This window comes from Acanthaster planci, unplaced genomic scaffold (assembly GCF_054643075.1).
Source record: "Acanthaster planci isolate LZ-2023a unplaced genomic scaffold, COTS_SCS Contig141, whole genome shotgun sequence".
Classification (NCBI taxonomy): Eukaryota; Metazoa; Echinodermata; class Asteroidea; order Valvatida; family Acanthasteridae; genus Acanthaster; species Acanthaster planci.
The window spans coordinates 15,243-30,484 of record NW_028257762.1 but is presented as its reverse complement, the minus strand read 5'-3'; positions in this window follow the sequence as shown (position 1 = coordinate 30,484).

Below are 15,242 nucleotides of genomic sequence, written 5' to 3'. Positions count from 1 at the left end.
GTTCCTCTATCTATTTATATAAGTTTCATATCCATATTTTTAGTAGTTAGCGAAATATCTGCAAAAGGAAGTTGGAGTTCTCGTCCGACTGCGTGATATTTTTACATAATTTGGACTTTCCGCTATGCCATTCCAATTCTCGAACAGAGAATGCTTCGTATGTATGACCATAAAAGGTCCAAAATTGTCTACATTTACCAATCTTGGTGTCATCTGAAAGCGCACATGTTCATCTATCTATTCATATAACTTTCATATCCAGTTTTGCTGTAGTTAGGGACTCATCTGCAAAAGGAAGTATGAGTTTTTGCGCATCTGCCTCCTTTTTTGTGTAACTCCCGCTTAGTCTGCGCTATGCTTTCCCTCTTACCGCCCAGAGAATGCTTTATATATTCGACCATAAAAGGTCTAAAAATTGTCAAAATCTACCAGTCCTGGTTTCATCTAAATGGCCACATGTTCCTCTATCTATTTATATAAGTTTCATATCCATATTCGTAGTAGTTAGCGAAATATCTGCAAAAGGAAGTTGGAGTTCTCGTCGGACTGCGTGATATTTTTACGTAATTTGGACTTTCCGCTATGCCATTCCAATTCTCGAACGGAGAATGCTTCATATGTATGACCATAAAAGGTCCAAAAATTGTCTACATTTACCAATCTTGGTGTCATCTGATAGCAAACATGTTCATCTATCTATTCATATAACTTTCATATCCAATTTTGCTGTAGTTAGGGACTCATCTGCAAAAGAAAGTGTGAGTTTTTGCGCGTCTGCCTCCTGTTTTGCGTAATTCCCGCTTAGTATGCGCTATACTGTCCCTCTTACCGCCCAGAGAATACTTTATATATTCGACCATAAAAGGTCTAAAAATTGTCCAAATCTACCAGTCCTGGTTTCATCTAAATGGCCACATGTTCCTCTATCTATTTATATAAGTTTCATATCCATATTTTTAGTAGTTAGCGAAATATCTGCAAAAGGAAGTTGGAGTTCTCGTCCGACTGCGTGATATTTTTACATAATTTGGACTTTCCGCTATGCCATTCCAATTCTCGAACGGAGAATGCTTCATATGTATGACTATAAAAGGTCCAAAATTGTCTACATTTACCAATCTTGGTGTCATCTGAAAGCGCACATGTTCATCTATCTATTCATATAACTTTCATATCCAGTTTTGCTGTAGTTAGGGAATCATCCGCAGAAGGAAGTGTGACTTCTTACGGATCTGCCTCCTATTTTGCGTAATTCCCGCTGAGTCTTCGCTATACTGTCCCTCTTACCGCACAGAGAATGCTTCATATATTCGACCATAAAAGGTCTAAAAATTGTCCAAATCTACCAGTCCTGGTTTCATCTAAATGGCCACATGTTGCTCTATCTATTTATATAAGTTTCATATCCACAATCGTAGTAGTTAGCGAAATATCTGCAAAAGGAAGTTGGAGTTCTCGTCCGACTGCGTGATATTTTTACGTAATTTGGACTTTCCGCTATGCCATTCCAATTCTCGAACGGAGAATGCTTCATATGTATGACCATAAAAGGTCCAAAAATTGTCTACATTTACCAATCTTGGTGTCTTCTAAAAGCGCACATGTTCATGTATCTATTCAAATAAGTTTCATATCCAATTTTGCTGTAGTTAGGGAATCATCTGCAAAAGAAAGTGTGAGTTTTTGCGCGTCTGCCTCCTGTTTTGTGTAATTCCCGCTTAGTCTGCGCTATACTGTCCCTCTTACCGCCCAGAGAATACTTTATATATTCGACCATAAAAGGTCTAAAAATTGTCCAAATCTACCAGTCCTGGTTTCATCTAAATGGCCACATGTTCCTCTATCTATTTATATAAGTTTCATATCCATATTTTTAGTAGTTAGCGAAATATCTGCAAAAGGAAGTTGGAGTTCTCGTCCGACTGCGTGATATTTTTACATAATTTGGACTTTCCGCTATGCCATTCCAATTCTCGAACAGAGAATGCTTCGTATGTATGACCATAAAAGGTCCAAAATTGTCTACATTTACCAATCTTGGTGTCATCTGAAAGCGCACATGTTCATCTATCTATTCATATAACTTTCATATCCAGTTTTGCTGTAGTTAGGGACTCATCTGCAAAAGGAAGTGTGAGTTTTTGCGCATCTGCCTCCTTTTTTGTGTAACTCCCGCTTAGTCTGCGCTATGCTTTCCCTCTTACCGCCCAGAGAATACTTTATATATTCGACCATAAAAGGTCTAAAAATTGTCCAAATCTACCAGTCCTGGTTTCATCTAAATGGCCACATGTTCCTCTATCTATTTATATAAGTTTCATATCCATATTTTTAGTAGTTAGCGAAATATCTGCAAAAGGAAGTTGGAGTTCTCGTCCGACTGCGTGATATTTTTACATAATTTGGACTTTCCGCTATGCCATTCCAATTCTCGAACGGAGAATGCTTCATATGTATGACCATAAAAGGTCCAAAAATTGTCTACATTTACCAATCTTGGTGTCATCTGAAAGCGCACATGTTCATCTATCTATTCAAATAAGTTTCATATCCAATTTTGCTGTAGTTAGGGAATCATCTGCAAAAGAAAGTGTGAGTTTTTGCGCGTCTGCCTCCTGTTTTGCGTAATTCCCGCTTAGTCTGCGCTATACTGTCCCTCTTACCGCCCAGAGAATACTTTATATATTCGACCATAAAAGGTCTAAAAATTGTCCAAATCTACCAGTCCTGGTTTCATCTAAATGGCCACATGTTCCTCTATCTATTTATATAAGTTTCATATCCATATTTGTAGGAGTTAGCGAAATATCTGCAAAAGGAAGTTGGAGTTCTCGTCCGACTGCGTGATATTTTTACGTAATTTGGACTTTCCGCTATGCCATTCCAATTCTCGAACGGAGAATGCTTCATATGTATGACCATAAAAGGTCCAAAAATTGTCTACATTTACCAATCTTGGTGTCATCTGAAAGTGCACATGTTCATCTATCTATTCAAATAAGTTTCATATCCAATTTTGCTGTAGTTAGGGAATCATCTGCAAAAGAAAGTGTGAGATTTTGCGCGTCTGCCTCCTGTTTTGCGTAATTCCCGCTTAGTCTGCGCTATACTGTCCCTCTTACCGCCCAGAGAATACTTTATATATTCGACCATAAAAGGTCTAAAAATTGTCCAAATCTACCAGTCCTGGTTTCATCTAAATGGCCACATGTTCCTCTATCTATTTATATAAGTTTCATATCCACAATCGTAGTAGTTAGCGAAATATCTGCAAAAGGAAGTTGGAGTTCTCGTCCGACTGCGTGATATTTTTACATAATTTGGACTTTCCGCTATGCCATTCCAATTCTCGAACGGAGAATGCTTCATATGTATGACCATAAAAGGTCCAAAAATTGTCTACATTTACCAATCTTGGTGTCATCTGAAAGCGCACATGTTCATCAATCTATTCAAATAACTTTCATATCCAGTTTTGCTGTAGTTAGGGAATCATCTGCAAAAGGAAGTGTGAGTTTTTGCGCATCTGCCTCCTTTTTTGTGTAACTCCCGCTTAGTGTGCGCTATGCTGTCCCTCTTACCGCCCAGAGAATGCTTTATATATTCGACCATAAAAGGTCTAAAAATTGTCCAAATCTACCAGTCCTGGTTTCATCTAAATGGCCACATGTTCCTCTATCTATTTATATAAGTTTCATATCCATATTTGTAGGAGTTAGCGAAATATCTGCAAAAGGAAGTTGGAGTTCTCGTCCGACTGCGTGATATTTTTACATAATTTGGACTTTCCGCTATGCCATTCCAATTCTCGAACGGAGAATGCTTCATATGTATGACTATAAAAGGTCCAAAAATTGTCTACATTCACCAATCTTGGTGTCATCTGAAAGCGCACATGTTCATCTATCTATTCATATAACTTTCATATCCAGTTTTGCTGTAGTTAGGGAATCATCCGCAGAAGGAAGTGTGACTTCTTACGGATCTGCCTCCTATTTTGCGTAATTCCCGCTGAGTCTTCGCTATACTGTCCCTCTTACCGCACAGAGAATGCTTCATATATTCGACCATAAAAGGTCTAAAAATTGTCCAAATCTACCAGTCCTGGTTTCATCTAAATGGCCACATGTTGCTCTATCTATTTATATAAGTTTCATATCCACAATCGTAGTAGTTAGCGAAATATCTGCAAAAGGAAGTTGGAGTTCTCGTCCGACTGCGTGATATTTTTACGTAATTTGGACTTTCCGCTATGCCATTCCAATTCTCGAACGGAGAATGCTTCATATGTATGACCATAAAAGGTCCAAAAATTGTCTACATTTACCAATCTTGGTGTCTTCTAAAAGCGCACATGTTCATGTATCTATTCAAATAAGTTTCATATCCAATTTTGCTGTAGTTAGGGAATCATCTGCAAAAGAAAGTGTGAGTTTTTTGCGCGTCTGCCTCCTGTTTTGTGTAATTCCCGCTTAGTCTGCGCTATACTGTCCCTCTTACCGCCCAGAGAATACTTTATATATTCGACCATAAAAGGTCTAAGAATTGTCCAAATCTACCAGTCCTGGTTTCATCTAAATGGCCACATGTTCCTCTATCTATTTATATAAGTTTCATATCCATATTTTTAGTAGTTAGCGAAATATCTGCAAAAGGAAGTTGGAGTTCTCGTCCGACTGCGTGATATTTTTACATAATTTGGACTTTCCGCTATGCCATTCCAATTCTCGAACAGAGAATGCTTCGTATGTATGACCATAAAAGGTCCAAAATTGTCTACATTTACCAATCTTGGTGTCATCTGAAAGCGCACATGTTCATCTATCTATTCATATAACTTTCATATCCAGTTTTGCTGTAGTTAGGGACTCATCTGCAAAAGGAAGTGTGAGTTTTTGCGCATCTGCCTCCTTTTTTGTGTAACTCCCGCTTAGTCTGCGCTATGCTTTCCCTCTTACCGCCCAGAGAATGCTTTATATATTCGACCATAAAAGGTCTAAAAATTGTCCAAATCTACCAGTCCTGGTTTCATCTAAATGGCCACATGTTCCTCTATCTATTTATATAAGTTTCATATCCATATTCGTAGTAGTTAGCGAAATATCTGCAAAAGGAAGTTGGAGTTCTCGTCGGACTGCGTGATATTTTTACGTAATTTGGACTTTCCGCTATGCCATTCCAATTCTCGAACGGAGAATGCTTCATATGTATGACCATAAAAGGTCCAAAAATTGTCTACATTTACCAATCTTGGTGTCATCTGATAGCACACATGTTCATCTATCTATTCATATAACTTTCATATCCGATTTTGCTGTAGTTAGGGACTCATCTGCAAAAGAAAGTGTGAGTTTTTGCGCGTCTGCCTCCTGTTTTGCGTAATTCCCGCTTAGTCTGCGCTATACTGTCCCTCTTACCGCCCAGAGAATACTTTATATATTCGACCATAAAAGGTCTAAAAATTGTCCAAATCTACCAGTCCTGGTTTCATCTAAATGGCCACATGTTCCTCTATCTATTTATATAAGTTTCATATCCATATTTTTAGTAGTTAGCGAAATATCTGCAAAAGGAAGTTGGAGTTCTCGTCCGACTGCGTGATATTTTTACATAATTTGGACTTTCCGCTATGCCATTCCAATTCTCGAACAGAGAATGCTTCGTATGTATGACCATAAAAGGTCCAAAATTGTCTACATTTACCAATCTTGGTGTCATCTGAAAGCGCACATGTTCATCTATCTATTCATATAACTTTCATATCCAGTTTTGCTGTAGTTAGGGACTCATCTGCAAAAGGAAGTGTGAGTTTTTGCGCATCTGCCTCCTTTTTTGTGTAACTCCCGCTTAGTCTGCGCTATGCTTTCCCTCTTACCGCCCAGAGAATGCTTTATATATTCGACCATAAAAGGTCTAAAAATTGTCAAAATCTACCAGTCCTGGTTTCATCTAAATGGCCACATGTTCCTCTATCTATTTATATAAGTTTCATATCCATATTCGTAGTAGTTAGCGAAATATCTGCAAAAGGAAGTTGGAGTTCTCGTCGGACTGCGTGATATTTTTACGTAATCTGGACTTTCCGCTATGCCATTCCAATTCTCGAACGGAGAATGCTTCATATGTATGACCATAAAAGGTCCAAAAATTGTCTACATTTACCAATCTTGGTGTCATCTGATAGCAAACATGTTCATCTATCTATTCATATAACTTTCATATCCAATTTTGCTGTAGTTAGGGACTCATCTGCAAAAGAAAGTGTGAGTTTTTGCGCGTCTGCCTCCTGTTTTGCGTAATTCCCGCTTAGTATGCGCTATACTGTCCCTCTTACCGCCCAGAGAATACTTTATATATTCGACCATAAAAGGTCTAAAAATTGTCCAAATCTACCAGTCCTGGTTTCATCTAAATGGCCACATGTTCCTCTATCTATTTATATAAGTTTCATATCCATATTTTTAGTAGTTAGCGAAATATCTGCAAAAGGAAGTTGGAGTTCTCGTCCGACTGCGTGATATTTTTACATAATTTGGACTTTCCGCTATGCCATTCCAATTCTCGAACAGAGAATGCTTCGTATGTATGACCATAAAAGGTCCAAAATTGTCTACATTTACCAATCTTGGTGTCATCTGAAAGCGCACATAATCATCTATCTATTCATATAACTTTCATATCCAGTTTTGCTGTAGTTAGGGACTCATCTGCAAAAGGAAGTGTGAGTTTTTGCGCGTCTGCCTCCTTTTTTGTGTAACTCCCGCTTAGTCTGCGCTATGCTTTCCCTCTTACCGCCCAGAGAATGCTTTATATATTCGACCATAAAAGGTCTAAAAATTGTCAAAATCTACCAGTCCTGGTTTCATCTAAATGGCCACATGTTCCTCTATCTATTTATATAAGTTTCATATCCATATTTGTAGGAGTTAGCGAAATATCTGCAAAAGGAAGTTGGAGTTCTCGTCGGACTGCGTGATATTTTTCCGTAATTTGGACTTTCCGCTATGCCATTCCAATTCTCGAACGGAGAATGCTTCATATGTATGACCATAAAAGGTCCAAAAATTGTCTACATTTACCAATCTTGGTGTCATCTGATAGCAAACATGTTCATCTATCTATTCATATAACTTTCATATCCAATTTTGCTGTAGTTAGGGAATCATCTGCAAAAGGAAGTGTGAGTTTTTGCGCATCTGCCTCCTGTTTTGCGTAATTCCCGCTTAGTCTGCGCTATGCTGTCCCTCTTACCGCCCAGAGAATGCTTTATATATTCGACCATAAAAGGTCTAAAAATTGTCCAAATCTACCAGTCCTGGTTTCATCTCAATGGCCACATGTTCCTCTATCTATTTATATAAGTTTCATATCCATATTTGTAGGAGTTAGCAAAATATCTGCAAAAGGAAGTTGGAGTTCTCGTCCGACTGCGTGATATTTTTACGTAATTTGGACTTTCCGCTATGCCATTCCAATTCTCGAACAGAGAATGCTTCGTATGTATGACCATAAAAGGTCGAAAAATTGTCTACATTTACCAATCTTGGTGTCATCTGAAAGCGCACATGTTCATCTATCTATTCATATAACTTTCATATCCAGTTTTGCTGTAGTTAGGGACTCATCTGCAAAAGGAAGTGTGAGTTTTTGCGCATCTGCCTCCTTTTTTGTGTAACTCCCGCTTAGTCTGCGCTATGCTGTCCCTCTTACCGCCCAGAGAATGCTTTATATATTCGACCATAAAAGGTCTAAAAATTGTCCAAATCTACCAGTCCTGGTTTCATCTAAATGGCCACATGTTCTTCTATCTATTTATATAAGTTTCATATCCATATTGTTAGTAGTTAGCGAAATATCTGCAAAAGGAAGTTGGAGTTCTCGTCCGACTGCGTGATATTTTTACGTAATTTGGACTTTCCGCTATGCCATTCCAATTCTCGAACGGAGAATGCTTCATATGTATGACCATAAAAGGTCCAAAAATTGTCTACATTTACCAATATTGGTGTCATCTGAAAGCGCACATATTCATCTATCTATTCAAATAAGTTTCATATCCAATTTTGCTGTAGTTAGGGAATCATCTGCAAAAGAAAGTGAGAGTTTTTGCGCATCTGCCTCCTTTTTTGTGTATTTCCCGCTTAGTCTGCGCTATACTGTCCCTCTTACCGCCCAGAGAATACTTTATATATTCAACCATAAGAGGTCTAAAAATTGTCCAAATCTACCAGTCCTGGTTTCATCTAAATGGCCACATGTTCCTCTATCTATTTATATAAGTTTCATATCCATATTTTTAGTAGTTAGCGAAATATCTGCAAAAGGAAGTTGGAGTTCTCGTCCGACTGCTTGATATTTTTACGTAATTTGGACTTTCCGCTATGCCATTCCAATTGTCGAACGGAGAATGCTTCATATGTATGACCATAAAAGGTCCAAAAATTGTCTACATTTACCAATCTTGGTGTCATCTGAAAGTGCACATGTTCATCTATCTATTCATATAACTTTCATATCCAGTTTTGCTGTAGTTAGGGAATCATCTGCAAAAGGAAGTGTGAGTTTTTGCGCACCTGCCTCCTTTTTTGTGTAACTCCCGCTTAGTCTGCGCTATGCTGTCCCTCTTACCGCCCAGAGAATGCTTTATATATTCGACCATAAAATGTCTAAAAACTGTCCAAATCTACCAGTCCTGGTTTCATCTAAATGGCCACATGTTCCTCTATCTATTTATATAAGTTTCATATCCATATTGTTAGTAGTTAGCGAAATATCTGCAAAAGGAAGTTGGAGTTCTCGTCCGACTGCTTGATATTTTTACGTAATTTGGACTTTCCGCTATGCCATTCCAATTCTCGAACGGAGAATGCTTCATATGTATGACCATAAAAGGTCCAAAAATTGTCTACATTTACCAATCTTGGTGTCTTCTAAAAGCGCACATGTTCATGTATCTATTCAAATAAGTTTCATATCCAATTTTGCTGTAGTTAGGGAATCATCTGCAAAAGAAAGTGTGAGTTTTTGCGCGTCTGCCTCCTGTTTTGCGTAATTCCCGCTTAGTCTGCGCTATACTGTCCCTCTTACCGCCCAGAGAATACTTTATATATTCGACCATAAAAGGTCTAAAAATTGTCCAAATCTACCAGTCCTGGTTTCATCTAAATGGCCACATGTTCCTCTATCTATTTATATAAGTTTCATATCCATATTTTTAGTAGTTAGCGAAATATCTGCAAAAGGAAGTTGGAGTTCTCGTCCGACTGCGTGATATTTTTACGTAATTTGGACTTTCCGCTATGCCATTCCAATTGTCGAACGGAGAATGCTTCCTATGTATGACCATAAAAGGTCCAAAAATTGTCTACATTTACCAATCTTGGTGTCATCTGAAAGTGCACATGTTCATCTATCTATTCATATAACTTTCATATCCAGTTTTGCTGTAGTTAGGGAATCATCTGCAAAAGGAAGTGTGAGTTTTTGTGCACCTGCATCCTTTTTTGTGTAACTCCCGCTTAGTCTGCGCTATGCTGTCCCTCTTACCGCCCAGAGAATACTTTATATATTCGACCATAAAAGGTCTAAAAATTGTCCAAATCTACCAGTCCTGGTTTCATCTAAATGGCCACATGTTCCTCTATCTATTTATATAAGTTTCATATCCATATTTTTAGTAGTTAGCGAAATATCTGCAAAAGGAAGTTGGAGTTCTCGTCCGACTGCGTGATATTTTTACGTAATTTGGACTTTCCGCTATGCCATTCCAATTGTCGAACGGAGAATGCTTCCTATGTATGACCATAAAAGGTCCAAAAATTGTCTACATTTACCAATCTTGGTGTCATCTGAAAGTGCACATGTTCATCTATCTATTCATATAACTTTCATATCCAGTTTTGCTGTAGTTAGGGAATCATCTGCAAAAGGAAGTGTGAGTTTTTGTGCACCTGCATCCTTTTTTGTGTAACTCCCGCTTAGTCTGCGCTATGCTGTCCCTCTTACCGCCCAGAGAATGCTTTATATATTCGACCATAAAATGTCTAAAAATTGTCCAAATCTACCAGTCTTGGTTTCATCTAAATGGCCACATGTTCCTCTATCTATTTATATAAGTTTCATATCCATATTTTTAGTAGTTAGCGAAATATCTGCAAAAGGAAGTTGGAGTTCTCAGCCGACTGCGTGATATTTTTACATAATTTGGACTTTCCGCTATGCCATTCCAAATCTCGAACGGAGAATGCTTCATATGTATGACCATAAAAGGTCCAAAAATTGTCTACATTTACCAATCTTGGTGTCATCTGAAAGCGCACATGTTCATCTATCTATTCAAATAAGTTTCATATCCAATTTTGCTGTAGTTAGGGAATCATCTGCAAAAGAAAGTGTGAGTTTTTGCGCGTCTGCCTCCTGTTTTGCGTAATTCCCGCTTAGTCTGCGCTATACTGTCCCTCTTACCGCCCAGAGAATACTTTATATATTCGACCATAAAAGGTCTAAAAATTGTCCAAATCTACCAGTCCTGGTTTCATCTAAATAGCCACATGTTCCTCTCTCTATTTATATAAGTTTCATATCCACATTTTTAGTAGTTAGCGAAGTATCTGCAAAAGGAAGTTGGAGTTCTCGTCCGACTGCGTGATATTTTTACATAATTTGGACTTTCCGCTATGCCATTCCAATTCTCGAACGGAGAATGCTTCCTATGTATGACCATAAAAGGTCCAAAAATTGTCTACATTTACCAATCGTGGTGTCATCTGAAAGCGCACATGTTTATCTATCTATTCAAATAAGTTTCATATCCAATTTTGCTGTAGTTAGGGAATCATCTGCAAAAGAAAGTGTGAGTTTTTGTGCATCTGCCTCCTGTTTTGCGTAATTCCCGCTTAGTCTGCGCTATACTGTCCCTCTTACCACCCAGAGAATACTTTATATATTTGACCATAAAAGGTCTAAAAATTGTCCAAATCTACCAGTCCTGGTTTCATCTAAATGGCCACATGTTCCTCTATCTATTTATATAAGTTTCATATCCACATTTTTAGTAGTTAGCGAAGTATCTGCAAAAGGAAGTTGGAGTTTTCGTCCGACTGCGTGATATTTTTACATAATTTGGACTTTCCGCTATGCCATTCCAATTCTCGAACAGAGAATGCTTGGTATGTATGACCATAAAAGGTCCAAAAATTGTCTACATTTACCAATCGTGGTGTCATCTGAAAGCGCACATGTTCATCTATCTATTCATATAACTTTCATATTCAGGTTTGCTGTAGTTAGGGAATCATCTGCAAAAGGAAGTGTGAGTTTTTGCGCATCTGCCTCCTTTTTTGTGTAACTCCCGCTTAGTCTGCGCTATGCTGTCCCTCTTACCGCCCAGAGAATGCTTTATATATTCGACCATAAAAGGTCTAAAAATTGTCCAAATCTACCAGTCCTGGTTTCATCTAAATGGCCACATGTTTCTCTATCTATTAATATAAATTTTATATCCATATTTGTAGGAGTTAGCGAAATATCTGCAAAAGGAAGTTGGAGTTCTCGTCCGACTGCGTGATATTTTTACGTAATTTGGACTTTCCGCTATGCCATTCCAATTCTCGAACGGAGAATGCTTCATATGTATGACCATAAAATGTCCAAAAATTGTCTACATTTACCAATCTTGGTGTCATCGGAAAGCGCACATGTTCATCTATTTATTCAAATAAGTTTTATATCCAATTTTGCTGTAGTTACGGAATCATCTGCAAAAGAAAGTGTGAGTTTTTGTGCATCTGCCTCCTGTTTTGCGTAATTCCCGCTTAGTCTGCGCTATACTGTCCCTCTTACCACCCAGAGAATACTTTATATATTTGACCATAAAAGGTCTAAAAATTGTCCAAATCTACCAGTCCTGGTTTCATCTAAATAGCCACATGTTCCTCTCTCTATTTATATAAGTTTCATATCCACATTTTTAGTAGTTAGCGAAGTATCTGCAAAAGGAAGTTGGAGTTCTCGTCCGACTGCGTGATATTTTTACATAATTTGGACTTTCCGCTATGCCATTCCAATTCTCGAACGGAGAATGCTTCGTATGTATGACCATAAAAGGTCCAAAAATTGTCTACATTTACCAATCGTGGTGTCATCTGAAAGCGCACATGTTTATCTATCTATTCAAATAAGTTTCATATCGAATTTTGCTGTAGTTAGGGAATCATCTGCAAAAGAAAGTGTGAGTTTTTGCGCATCTGCCTCCTGTTTTGCGTAATACCCGCTTAGTCTGCGCTATACTGGCCCTCTTACAGCACAGACAATGTTTCATATATTCGAGCATAAAAGGTCTAAAAATTGTCCAAATTCACCAGTCTTGGTTTCATCTAAATAGCCACATGTTCCTCTCTCTATCAATATAAGTTTCATATCCATATTTGTAGTAGTTAGCGAAATATCTGCAAAAGGAAGTTGGAGTTCTCGTCCGACTGCGTGATATTTTTACATAATTTGGACTTTCCGCTATGCCATTCCAAATCTCGAACGGAGAATGCTTCATATGTATGACCATAAAAGGTCCAAAAATTGTCTACCTTTACCAATCTTGGTGTCATCTGAAAGCCCACATGTTCATCTATCTATTCATATAACTTTGATATCCAGTTTTGCTGTAGTTAAGGAATCATCTGCAGAAGGAAGGGTGAGTTTTTGCGCGTCTGCCTCCTGTTTTGCGTAATTCCCGCTGAGTCTTCGCTATACTGTCCCTCTTACCGCCCAGAGAATGCTTCATATATTCGACCATAAAAGGTCTAAACATTGTCCAAATCTACCAGTCCTGGTTTCATCTAAATGGCCACATGTTCCTCTATCTATTTATATAAGTTTCATATCCATATTTTTAGTAGTTAGCGAAATATCTGCAAAAGGAAGTTGGAGTTCTCGTCCGACTGCGTGATATTTTTACGTAATTTGGACTTTCCGCTATGCCATTCCAATTCTCGAACGGAGAATGCTTCGTATGTATGACCATAAAAGGTCCAAAAATTGTCTACATTTACCAATCGTGGTGTCATCTGAAAGCGCACATGTTTATCTATCTATTCAAATAAGTTTCATATCGAATTTTGCTGTAGTTAGGGAATCATCTGCAAAAGAAAGTGTGAGTTTTTGCGCATCTGCCTCCTGTTTTGCGTAATACCCGCTTAGTCTGCGCTATACTGGCCCTCTTACAGCACAGACAATGTTTCATATATTCGAGCATAAAAGGTCTAAAAATTGTCCACATTCACCAGTCTTGGTTTCATCTAAATAGCCACATGTTCCTCTCTCTATCAATATAAGTTTCATATCCATATTTGTAGTAGTTAGCGAAATATCTGCAAAAGGAAGTTGGAGTTCTCGTCCGACTGCGTGATATTTTTACATAATTTGGACTTTCCGCTATGCCATTCCAAATCTCGAACGGAGAATGCTTCATATGTATGACCATAAAAGGTCCAAAAATTGTCTACCTTTACCAATCTTGGTGTCATCTGAAAGCCCACATGTTCATCTATCTATTCATATAACTTTGATATCCAGTTTTGCTGTAGTTAAGGAATCATCTGCAGAAGGAAGGGTGAGTTTTTGCGCGTCTGCCTCCTGTTTTGCGTAATTTCCGCTGAGTCTTCGCTATACTGTCCCTCTTACCGCCCAGAGAATGCTTCATATATTCGACCATAAAAGGTCTAAACATTGTCCAAATCTACCAGTCCTGGTTTCATCTAAATGGCCACATGTTCCTCTATCTATTTATATAAGTTTCATATCCATATTTTTAGTAGTTAGCGAAATATCTGCAAAAGGAAGTTGGAGTTCTCGTCCGACTGCCTGATATTTTTACGTAATTTGGACTTTCGGCTATGCCATTCCAATTCTCGAACGGAGAATGCTTCATATGTATGACCATAAAAGGTCCAAAAATTGTCTACATTTACCAATCTTGGTGTCATCTGAAAGCGCACATGTTCATCTATCTATTCAAATAAGTTTCATATCCAATTTTGCTGTAGTTAGGGAATCATCTGCAAAAGAAAGTGTGAGTTTTTGCGCATCTGCCTCCTTTTTTGTGTAACTCCCGCTTAGTCTGCGCTATGCTGGCCCTCTTACCGCCCAGAGAATGCTTTATATATTCGACCATAAAAGGTCTAAAAATTGTCCAAATCTACCAGTCTTGGTTTCATCGAAATAGCCACATGTTCCTCTCTCTATCTATATAAGTTTCATATCCATATTTGTAGTAGTTAGCGAAATATCTGCAAAAGGAAGTCGGAGTTCTCGTCCGACTGCATGATATTTATACATAATTCGGACTTTCCGCTATGCCATTCCAAATCTCGAACGGAGAATGCTTCATATGTATTACCATAAAAGGTCCAAAAATTGTCTACATTTACCAGTCTTGGTGTCATCTGAAAGCGCACATGTTCATATACACTGTAAAAATGCGCTGCACGTGATGCACTTGTAGACTAGCGGCTATTTGTCCCAGAATCATGAACGCCTCATGCACTTAGTTTTATGCACCTTAGGTGTTAGACGGCCAACTAGTGCACGTTTACTAGCACATACTGACTAGCACGTATTTGGCCCAGAATCATGAACACCTGAGGCACTATTGCACTTCAGGTGCTATTTTCCTAGCACATAACGACTAGCACGTATTTGTCCCAGAATCATGAACACCTGAGGCACCATTGCACTTCAGGTGCTATTTTCCTAGCACATAACGACTAGCACGTATTTGTCCCAGAATCATGAACACCTGAGGCACCATTGCACTTCAGGTGCTATTTTCCTAGCACATAAAGACTAGCACGTATTTGTCCCAGAATCATGAACACCTGAGGCACTATTGCACTTCAGGTGCTATTTTCCTAGCACATAACGACTAGCACGTATTTGTCCCAGAATCATGAACACCTGAGGCACCATTGCACTTCAGGTGCTATTTTCCTAGCACATAACGACTAGCACGTATTTGTCCCAGAATCATGAACACCTGAGGCACCATTGCACTTCAGGTGCTATTTTCCTAGCACATAAAGACTAGCACGTATTTGTCCCAGAATCATGAACACCTGAGGCACCATTGCACTTCAGGTGCTATTTTCCTAGCACATAAAGACTAGCACGTATTTGTCCCAGAATCATGAACACCTGAGGCACCATTGCACTTCAGGTGCCAGTTTCTCAAATAGCACTTACTAGCACCA